Source organism: Anomalospiza imberbis, chromosome 1, assembly GCF_031753505.1.
Source record: "Anomalospiza imberbis isolate Cuckoo-Finch-1a 21T00152 chromosome 1, ASM3175350v1, whole genome shotgun sequence".
Taxonomy (NCBI): domain Eukaryota; kingdom Metazoa; phylum Chordata; class Aves; order Passeriformes; family Viduidae; genus Anomalospiza; species Anomalospiza imberbis.
This window is the reverse complement of record NC_089681.1, coordinates 60,835,007-60,846,460: the sequence shown is the minus strand read 5'-3', so window position 1 is coordinate 60,846,460 and position 11,454 is coordinate 60,835,007. Positions and strand designations below refer to the sequence as shown.

The following is an 11,454-nucleotide window of genomic DNA, read 5'->3' as shown; positions in this document are numbered from 1 at the left end:
CTTGTGCGCCTGCTCACAGGCAGAGCATGGGACACTGGAAAGTCCCTGACTTAGGGTAAGCATGATGGGTTGAGGTAGCAACAAATCTGACCAGAACGTGCTAGAACAAGTTGGTTTTATTACTTTAATGGTCACTGGTCACACAATTGATTCATTTTCTCTCAAAGTTGGTCTGCTTGTTCTTAAAGTTGCATTATGTGATACCTTACTTGCAGTAGGTGTTCCCCACTGTGCTGTTTGTCACCCGTGGGAACTGGGCCAAGGTTATCATGTTGTACTTTGTAAATCTGGTTTGTGATATGATAGAATTGCTGGTTCTGAAGGGGATCTGGTATCTGTGCTCAGTCTATACTTTGGAAGAATCTATCAGATTCTATCTTTTATCTTTCCTTCTTGGGGAGCCAATCCATGGTGGAGGTACATCCCTTCATCTTCCTCTTCTCCTCCAGGCTAATTACAACAGCTCTTGAGAATTTTGAATATATTTGGGATGTTGAAACCAGCATGATTGTATTGTTATGTGTCCTGAGTGGGTTCCAGGTCTTGTTTAAAAATAAACAACTGTTTAAGAATACCACCCAGTGGTCTGCCCTGAAGCCAGATAAGTTATCAGTGGCAGGGTATATGGGAGAGTATGGGCAAGTGCCAAAGACTGTGGGCGCTTCCAGTATTTCAGAACCTCATCCCTGAACAAGTGCAGAATCTGGAAAAGCTAGTAAAATATTTGGAAAAAGTATGCTGTCACCCTGGCAATTTCAGAGAGACAAAAATCACTGCAAAGTGCTGGGCCATGGCTGAGGCCTTCCAAGCCCTGTTTGACCATATTTGTTACCCTCAAGGAGAGGAAAAGGTCTCTGGATCAGACAACAAAACAACATCCTGTTCCAACCCCTGTGACAGGCACTGCAGCTGAACCAGAGAACCAGCCTGTGCCATTATACACAGGGAAGAAATGGAGCCTTTGCTTTTAGTAAAGGGGGACTAAGCAGAACCACCACAAGAACCTGAGGAAGAGGCAGAAAAGGAGGTAACCACTTGATCCCTATCCCTGAGCAAGCTCCAGCATATGCAAAATATTTTAGCTGTCAATCAGGTGAGCACATCTGGCCGCCTCGGTGATGGGGTGATGTGGCTATTAGCCTGGAATTAGAGAGGAAGAAAGCCAAACAGCTGGGATTACTTTCTAGGGAAGGGGGCATTGGCAAGGCATTTGGAAAAGGGGTGCAAGTTCTCAGCCTCTGGAAGCAACTCCTGTTAAGGGTGAAGGAAAAGTATCCCTTCAAGGAAGATATTTATGTCACTCAGGAAAATGGACTACCATGGAGAGAAGTATCCAGTACCTGAGGAAATTAGACATGCTAGAGATGATTTATTATGACCTGAACAATGTGCAGCCCCCCATAGATCCAGAAGTCCAATTCACATGTCCCCTGTGGCAGAATCTTTGTGTATTTAGCAAAACACAGGAAAGGTGATAGCGTATTGGAAAGTGTGGGACTTTCATGACATAAATGGAATAGAATAAGGGGTGGGTACTGTCCTGGTTTCAGCTGAGATAAGGGTAATTTTCTTCCTAGTACTTGGTACAGTGCTGTATTTTGGATTTAGTATGACAGTAATGTTGATAACGTGGTGATGTTTTATTTGTTGCTAAGAAGTGCTTACCCTAAGTCAAGGAGTTTTTAGTTTCTTGTGCTCTGCCAACAAGGAGGTGCACAAGAAGCCTGGAGGGAGCATGGCCAGGATGGTGCTATTTAGTCCAGGAGTGTGTGGGGATACAGCTGCTGAAAGTTTCTTTCAAGAAGCCTTTTTGAGTCCTGAGGAAGATGAGATGTGACTGGTAAAGGAGCCAGTCACAGACTAGGTCTCTTTACCTTCATTTTGCTTTCTTGTGAAAGACTCCCTCTTAAAATTGTGGTGGGATTTTGAAGGCTTGGAGAGTTCTTCACCATCTGCCGTCAAAAAACCATAATTAAGCTGCAAAGACTTAAGGACTGACACTAAGATGGCACAGTCTCAGTGGTTTTGACAGATGAACATGGAAACATGCCAAATTATGAGAATTGGGTTGAGGTCCTGTCTCTGAAGAGCTGTTTTATTGCCTCCTGCTGACAGAATACTGAGGAGGGAGAGAGGCAAGGAGACCCTTCTGGCTGTAGTTTCTTGTCCTTTGCAGAGTGCCTGTTAGAAGTGCTGCTGCATTTGATTGTGGTCAAAAAATGTCCCTCAGCTGCTGCTTGGAGGGAATGGGCAACAAAAGAAAGGTAAGTGACTAAAAGGAAGGCATGGGACAAGGAAAGACCACATCTGGAAGAAGAGATCTAGAAATAAAGTTGTAACTACAAATGACAGTGACAGGAGTTTGACATGTTAGGGCGCAAGTGAAGAAGTACTTATTATTTTACAAAATAATTTTTGAAAGGATTGAAAAAAATATTTATGCAGTTTTCTGTATACTCTATATATACACAACCCTTGCTATACTTTACACCCCACCCCCCAAAATTCTTAAAATAATGCAATCTGAAATAGCAACAAAGATAATTTTTTTTAATAAAATGACCATTGAATTAAAAGATTACCAACTTGGTTTGAATTTTTTTTCAAAATTGCTGATCAAAAACCCTTGTAACTTCTTACTATGTTCCCTGGTTTTCCTATTGCAGTGCAGAATCATTCCCAAATTTTTGTCAATGCTGGTATTTATCTAATCTACTATTATACCTATTAATTGAGTTTGAGAGTCCAATTAAAGGTTTTTCCTACTGTTGAGCTTCAATGCTCATAACTTAATTTTTCCTTGATATTTGTATAATACTCTCTTGTAACTCTCAAAATTATTCTGCTTATGAACAAGTGTGGAGTTTGCACATTTTAAATATTTGTTGTAGATGTAACTGTAGCTTGATGTCATTTAATCAACACTATACATGTATTTTCCTTTATTTTAGTCTCCCCTAATTATTTTTGCAGCTTTTCTTTGACCTTAATACAATTTGTCTATGCTTTTCTGGTAATTAGGTGCTGATAGCAGAAGAGCATTTGGACAAATTCCACCTGTTATGTGAAGAATCATCTTCTTTTATTTCTTCAAACCTGTGTCTTACTAGCTCTCATTAATGCCCCTAATTATTCTGTTTAAAAAACCAGCAGCCACTTGATTTCTAGCCACCTTTCCACAGGTAGTGTGATCACTTTGCATTCTGTAATCACTTCATGGTTCATTTATTTTGGCTTCCCAAATAGCTTGCCTTATATTTTTGTGTAGGAAATAAGTTAGGTTTGTTCTGCTTGTGGTTTCCGGAACAGTGTGGTTTTTTTTCCTCATCAATAGAACTGCCTCTGTTTTTATCTAAACTTCTACTGTTTATTTAGTTATAGAGTCATTCCCTAACAACTTCGGTGGTTGTTGATGCTTGACCTTTATCTGTGATTATGCGAACAGTTGACCTGTTAAAATAGTGTTAGTGTGTCAAAGTGAAGATCTTAAAGGAAAAACAGAGTTACAGTTTCCTGGGCAATACTAATTTTGGACCTCCCTCACTTGTGCAATGATTACACCATTTTTTTTTCTGTCTCACTAAATGCAAGAATAGGTAACACCAAGGAACAAAAAAACGTTCACATCTCTTCTTTAGCCTTTAGCTGTATCATCTTTATTTTAAAGACAAGGAAAATATGTCAGAAAGGACTTTTTAGGTGATAATAGGCTTTTGCTAGAAATTAGGATAAAGTCTGTCAGTGTGGAAACTCCCAGCACTGCTCTGGTCTTCAAAGATGGCCATGAGCATGCCTAGGAATGCACACTTGGGAGAGTGCATGGTCATACCACACCCTTGAAAGTTGGCACTTCAAACAAGGCACACCAAAACTGAGGACTGAAAAATATTTCTATCTTGCAGGCAGGGAGGGAAATCTGGAAATTTCTGTGAAATCTATGGAAGAATCAGGCATGGAAGTGAATTCACCTGTCTGAATTCCTGCTTCCTAAACTTTACATCTGCTCTCACCCTGAAGTCCCTCTGCCAGGCTCCTGTAATGCATGAAGCCATGTGGGAAATGAGGCAGGGACAGAATCAAGACTATTGGTTGCCCTGGTCTATGTGTACATGCCCTTTGTGTGTCAGAGCTGTGTCAGACCCAGGGGAGTATCACAAAAATCAGGATCTGAATTGTAATTTAAACAAAATTGTTATCCTTGTGGATAGTGGACATTATTCTTGCTTGGGCGAGAGTCTTAATTCTGAAATTCTGAAGCTTTGAGTGCTAGGTCCTAAAAATTATTATTCAAATGTTAGTTTAAGAAAAGAAGGAAGGAAACAAGCAAAATTCATCAATTCATTAGGAGGTGGAAATTGGGCTTTTTCTCATTGCTTTTATGTGTAATTCTAACACTGGTTTCTGGAAATCTTTTTAGTCAAACAAAGGTTAAAAGCTTCAGAATCTATCTACTACTCTTTTTAGACCAAACAGGGGAAGATGATGAGGCCTGTGGCACACCGAAACCCTGTGATATGCATTATACAAACCCAGTAATTTTTGTAGTATTGATTCTAAAGGTCATCCTGAGATTGTCTACAAAACTAGCTCTGGTCTCTGTTGGCAAGCAGCTTGCAAGGGAGGCTTGAAATGAGGCCAGCTTGTGCCAAGCATGACATGGACATCTCTCTGACATGATGGCTGTGTATAGCTATCATGACTTACATGACTCCCTTCCCTTCCCTTCCCTTCCCTTCCCTTCCCTTCCCTTCCCTTCCCTTCCCTTCCCTTCCCTTCCCTTCCCTTCCCTTCCCTTCCCTTCCCTTCCCTTCCCTTCCCTTCCCTTCCCTTCCCTTCCCTTCCCTTCCCTTCCCTTCCCTTCCCTTCCCTTCCCTTCCCTTCCCTTCCCTTCCCTTCCCTTCCCTTCCCTTCCCTTCCCTTCCCTTCCCTTCCCTTCCCTTCCCTTCCCTTCCCTTCCCTTCCCTTCCCTTCCCTTCCCTTCCCTTCCCTTCCCTTCCCTTCCCTTCCCTTCCCTTCCCTTCCCTTCCCTTCCCTTCCCTTCCCTTCCCTTCCCTTCCCTTCCCTTCCCTTCCCTTCCCTTCCCTTCCCTTCCCTTCCCTTCCCTTCCCTTCCCTTCCCTTCCCTTCCCTTCCCTTCCCTTCCCTTCCCTTCCCTTCCCCCCTTTCTCCTCTCCATCTGTTTAATATATATTTGCCCTTAAAAACAAATACCCCAACCTTTCTTCTTCTTATCAAGACAAACATTTATAGTGAGTTGGACAATGCTATGATGTGAGATATATTTTGTTATTTTCTTTTCCCCCAGCAGACATTTAATTTCTCTTGCTGCCATTCTGTGATGATTGTATCCTCAGTCTGTGCATCATTTTGCATGTGTCTACACATTTTTAAGCTCCCCCTTGCCTGTAAACCAGTGCCTGCTAAGTGCTGCATCCCCTCCTGCCTGCCCTCCCTGAGTGCCCCTAGAGCTGGGCCCAAACTGCTGGAAGGAGCTGTGCTGCAAGAGGAACAGGGAAGGGCAAAACGAGTCAGTAGGTGAGTATCAGCCAGTGCAACAATCAAGGAGACAGTCTATGTAAATCATGTAGTTGGTTTTGTTCAGTATTTTTTCAAAAGAAGCAGACACCACAGTAGCAGAATGGACAAATTTGTAGATAAAACCTGTATCAGTTCAGAGTACGGAGTAATGTACAGAATAATTCCCTGAGGTGGTAAGGATTTCCTTCATCTCACAGTGGATTATCATGTAATAGCCAAATATGTACAATTGTAAACTGTATAATATTTTAGCAAATGTCAGACAAGCGCCTTAAAGCTTTGCTCTCAATGAAAGATTATCAAAGTTCTGGGCAAAGGGAGAAAAATTAGCACAAAGGGAGAAAAATTAGCAGGTGATTTGAAAGGATTTAGAAATCAGATGTTGAGGACTGGTCTCTCACAGAGTAGTTAGACAAAGAAACAAAACCTGCAACTACTATAGACTATCATAAGTGTTCTGTGTTATCATTTAAAGTGAGATAGTTTAAGGAAGTATCTGAGGAAGATTATTCCTTCCAGATTGTAGCCATAGTAGGATGCGAGGACAACTGAGGAAATTTTGTATTAAATGAGGTTTGTAAAAATAGAAAAAACCCACTAGGACTCTTTCTCTATTTTGTGAACTTTTCATTGACAAGTAATTGTGAGCACTGGGTGGGGCGTTCATATTTCTTTTAGCAATGTAGAGTTTGGCCATCCTTAATTGTTCCACTAACACATTTATTTGTTCATTGCTCATGGTGCTACTATGATGAAAGAACTCGATCTTTTGGCGTCCAGTAATATTTTTGCTTTGATCTTGTAACCAAATTATGCTAGCCACAAAATTATTTTAATTTTTTTCATTATTTCACATGATATACTCATTATTCATTTTGGCTTTGGCACACACAGCACGGAAACTTAACCCGAATAACCGGTAATGTCTTTGCAATAATGTCAAGTCATATTTGGCAAATATTTCACTGTATGTTTTTGGAAGGTGTTTGACACTGACCTGATTTCAAATGGGCACAATTGTGAGTTTATGAAACCAAGCATGGAAATATAAACTAAACAGCCAGTCATCTCCAACAGGAACACATCAATTATACTCTTCCAATAATGTTTAGTTTCAACTGGAAAGCAATACACAACAAGTAAGGGGCGAATAGGAGGCCAAATAATTCCTACTGAAGAGGCTAAGAAGGTGGCTAGGCAGGACTTTGTTTTGACCTTTATATTTATCTTAATTCTGTTTCATGTTAGAGTACTTAACTGGATTTTACAGTATCCTTGATGTAGAATAATTAAAAGAATGTTGATTGATGTGTGTTGCTGTATTGGAAGCCACTGATATACTGTTTGTACAGAGAGTGTTGCAGAGGGACTTATATACAAACCTTGAAGTTGACATCACTGTGAATTTTTAAAATGAATTTTTGATCTCGCTAAATGAAGAAAAGAGATATTATTCCAAAACATTGGCATCCTATAAGTACAGGTGAGTCTAATAGGTAGGGTAAGAAAACAATACATTGTTTATGGAAAGAATAGTTGATACCGCCTGACTGAGGGCACAGTCTAGGAAAACTTTTATGAAGTAATATAATATCAGTCTTGATAGGACATCTGTAATGGGTAATATTATTGACATGTAAGAGGAAAGTTTGGGACTGGATCAGTTAAGTTACTTGGTAAGGAGAAAGATAGCTAATTCAGGGGTTTTAGTCTGGTTAGATTTGATTTCAATCTCAAATCCTTATTTAATTTTAGGATTGGTTTACATGTCTTCATGAGCCAGAAAATATTACCCATTTTTATAATTTAAACATAGAACTAAAAAGATTCATCATATCAACACCAACTAGGTGATGGGTTTTGAGTAATGAATGTGGTGGTAGATGATGGTACTATTGTTATTGTTGTCATCCTCATCATCATTGCCATCATCCTCAGATTTCACAAGATCATTTCAGATTTTCACAAGATCTCCAGTCAAACTTGTTTAATCTGGATTTAGGTGATAATACTTTCTTCCAGCTCCTAGTGATTAAGCATAGTGGGGGTAGGTACATAAACTACATCTCAGTCACATTTTCTTGTGGATACCTGAAGTTTTATTTCACATAGGATAGTCTCAAATCTGCCAAGATATAAGAATTGTTAGGTAATTTTCTGTTTCCTGTGGAATTCTGTGATAACCTGAGAAGAAGTTGCCTGGGCTGTGTTCTTTTCATATCACTAAAACTCAGAAGTGGAGTGGCAGTTCCGCAAATAAATATGCAGCTTCAACATAAAAGAAACTTTCTAAAAAAATCTTAAAAACCATTTGCCAGAGATGAAGTATTAGATGGCAGAAGTGGTCTTTGATTTTGTTGCACAAGCCAGGTTTGTTTCAGCTGCAAGAAGAGTTAAATTTTAACAGGATAATTCCAACCATGAAACCAAGCACTGTCTATGAATTATTGGTTAGTTTAAGGTAACATACGCAATAAACCTTTATGTCTGTCCAGAGATATTTAACATTAATTACAAGTAGCTGGTTATAAAAAGTTTTCCAAAAGAATGGACATCTCTGGTTTGCACGGTAGAGGAAAATGCTATCATATACTCAATAAAGCCCTTACCAACCATAATTACTACTGATTGCCCTAACATCTCAGTTTTACCTGGCAAAAAGAAACATGGAGTGTTGTTCCTGTTACTCTTTCCCTTGCCCCTAAATCTCCACAAGAATGTCTAGCTGAGGTGGCTACATGACATTTTGGTATAAACAGGACCACATTTTCTCCTGCCAAATCCAGATGGTTCATACATGCAGGTGAAATGCTCTCACCCTTTTTTGGGATACTGTTCTCAGACTCCTATCAGCCACATGTATTAGGGAAGTGGGAAGAATGTGAACTGTCATTTTCAAGAGGCACAGATATTTATTGGTGAAACTCCCCAACATATTGATTTTCTGGCTTGCAATGTGAAAGACACTACTTTTACTTTGACATTTAACACTCCAAAATTGTGGCCTCTGCTTTCTAATAGATGAATCCTAAAGAGGTATTATAAACAAGTTAAAATCTACTGTAATTTCTCTCCAAGCATTCATTGTGTGCAGGAGGGATGGATGAACAATTTTCACTAATAATCTGAATCACATAAAATATTAGTTATAATGAATTATTAAAAAAATATTCTACACAGTTTTTATTCATAGCTGCCATTCTTTGTAATGAAAAAGCACTTTTGATATATACTTAGGGACAATTCATTCTTGGCTTTTTGTTAGCTCAAAAACTTGCCTTTGAATGCGGATAAAATGCAATAGGTGGAAACTTCATAGAACTGCAAATTACTTCAAATTTGTTTTGCCCAGCATTTACAATAGCTAAAATTCTTTTAGTAATGTCTACTGGTTGTTATTTAATTTGCAGACACTGAAAATCACAGCGTTGTATGGTGAAGGGCCAAGGGAACACATGCATTGCTGGAAGAGAGTAGGCACTATAAGGAGTTTCCTGTTTGAATATTTACTTAAATACTTATTGTTTTGAATGTTTTCATTTCCATATCACAGAAGCAGATTGATTATGTTAAAATACAGTAAGAGGGGTAAAACAAATCTACTTTCCCTAATTCTGAAGAGCAAAAATTGATGGCTAAGTGGTCTTTTGCTTTCTTCAGAGTCTCCCAGAAGATGTTGCAGTTGTTAAATATTGGAATTTCTCATTGCAGATCTGATAAAGAAAATGATTTATGAATCAAAGGCATTGCTGGACAGTGTCAACAAATGACCTGTCACTTTTGTAAGACTTATTGTTAGTGACTGTTTTGGGTTCTTAAATGGGACTTTGTCACAAAAAAACTTCTGGGGTAGTCTTCTGCAAAATGGTGAGTATTCTTCTCCATTTCCTCCTTAAATTTTCTAGGATTGTTTTGTTTCCTCCTTCGTGCTTTGTAAGGCTTGGGGTGGCGAATGTAGTATTCAGCAATTCTGGCATCCAAGCATTTCAAACAGTATGTCTGTGCTTAGAAAGTCTTATTTTTAAGTGAAGTGTTCTTTCATTGATACCTTGTTTAATATAGTCCTACCATTCAAATTCAAGTTGATGAACATTCCAAAAATATTTGCACAGAAACACTTCCATTTTTATCCTGTCCTGGTGAAGAAATCCTTGCATTAAGCAAATCTATTTTCTTTCAACCCTCCTCCAGTCTGCTGGAAGTCAATGGGCTGATGGTGTTGCAGCAACTGCTGTTCTTCCTGCCAGGCTGAGGAAAGGTCTGTCTAAAAAAGCCCTCTCCTGTCCTGTCATGTGCATGTGCTGTCATCTCTCTTTCTCCCTGAGCCAAGAGAAGCTTCTCCAGAAAAGGGATCCACATTGGCCCCTTGGCAGTCTCCAAAAATGCCCATTGCTGAGATGTATACTGGCTCTGTTCAGATTGATTGCTTAGATGTTGTGACTAGCCTTACTTGTAGCAGGAAGCTTTCAAATGTATTTGATAATCCAGTTAGAGCTTGAAGCTTGGGGTGTGGAATTTATTAGCTGCTGTTCTAATTAAAATTGCTGCATCAAAAAAACTCCTTGTGAGCAACCACAGTTGTCTGATGAATGCTGAAATGAGGTGCTTCCTTTTTGAAAAGTCTGACATACAAGACCTGAAATAGGCTCTAGTCCAAAAACATGTATTACAGATATTTATAATTTGGCTCAGTTAACAAAAAATATTAAATTGCTACATTTTTAATGTAAAGATCTGGAAAAACCATGATAAATTCCTAAATGAGGTAGACTGATTCCCCCAAGGGACTACCTGCATTGTGTTAGTTCCACTGTAGTAACTTTTAAGTGTTATTTTTATGTGCTACTCAAAATATTTTATAAAATCTTTTCCCCAGCATATTTCAATAGAAGGATCAGTTGTTCTCATAACTCTAGGCTCTGGTACCACTCCTGAAGAATGGGAAGGAAACATGCCATTGTGAAATGAGAGGTGTTAAAAACCAAAGCAATTAACTGTGAGCATTAGGCATCCAATTCAGCTTTTTTATATACATACTTTATGTAATCTTCAAGAACAGTTTTTCTTAGATGCAAAACTGCTGTTATAATATTTGTCTATGATGTGTAAGCTTGACAGACAGAAGAGCTAAAAATGTCCCTTGTGTTGTGTGAAAACACTTGAAGAATACTTGGAAAGATGTACACTTGCAAAACAATTGCTTCTTTGTTTCTTGCAAACTTCAGTAAACTTGAAAATCCCCAAATGTCAAATAACTAAATTATTTATTACTTAGAATTCATAGTCTCCTTGCCTTCTTAAGCCCTTTCTTATTTTTTAATTTTTTTTTAATTTCAAGAAATGTTAAATCATGTGGCAAATATTAACTGACAGTTTTGAAGTATTTATACAAGAGTACCTGGATTCCATGGTCTAGTAGTGATAATCACAAAGATGGCTCTTGTGCTCAAAGACAGAAAAATATTATAGAGAAATGAATATGTTCTTGCTAAATAATGGGATTTTACAAGGCAAACAAGAGGCTGAAGTTTATAGTAAATTCTTATATCTGCCAAGAAGTTTGAGATTTCATGAGATTTTAATTTTTTTTTTAATAACTAAACAAGAAATTCTGGAATCACACCACAGTAAAAAATTGTAATTACTTTTATGACATTCAAATCTCTGGTAGTAATTCTAGTTGAATGATCTTCTTAAAAAAAATTATTTTTCAGCTGATTTCAATGTTTTTGGAAGAGACTTATGCTGTGGTATTGTCTGTCCATCTGCCATTTTGACATTACTATATTTCCTTTAAGTTATGTGAAAAATTAGGGGCTGCATGGAGGAAAGAGGCTCAGATTTGTGTGCTGCTGAGGAAAGACTGGGCAGAAAGCTAACACTCCATTCTTTACTAGGCAGCAATGGGCAAAGTCTA

The 11,454-nt window shown here is 38.5% G+C and overlaps 1 long non-coding RNA gene across 3 annotated transcripts; it reads left to right on the top strand.

Annotated features, from left to right (window-relative positions):
• The first annotated feature begins 400 nt into the window (after positions 1–400).
• LOC137476308 (uncharacterized) lies at positions 401–6,601 on the top strand. Of its 3 annotated transcripts, XR_011000310.1 has the most exons (4): positions 401–2,264; positions 3,022–3,182; positions 4,018–4,097; positions 5,392–6,601. It is a non-coding gene; the product is annotated as an uncharacterized lncRNA (long non-coding RNA). The 3 variants fall into 3 exon arrangements; XR_011000309.1 differs by lacking the exon at positions 4,018–4,097; XR_011000308.1 differs by having other exon boundaries at positions 3,022–4,097.
• Positions 6,602–11,454: the final 4,853 nt, after the last annotated feature.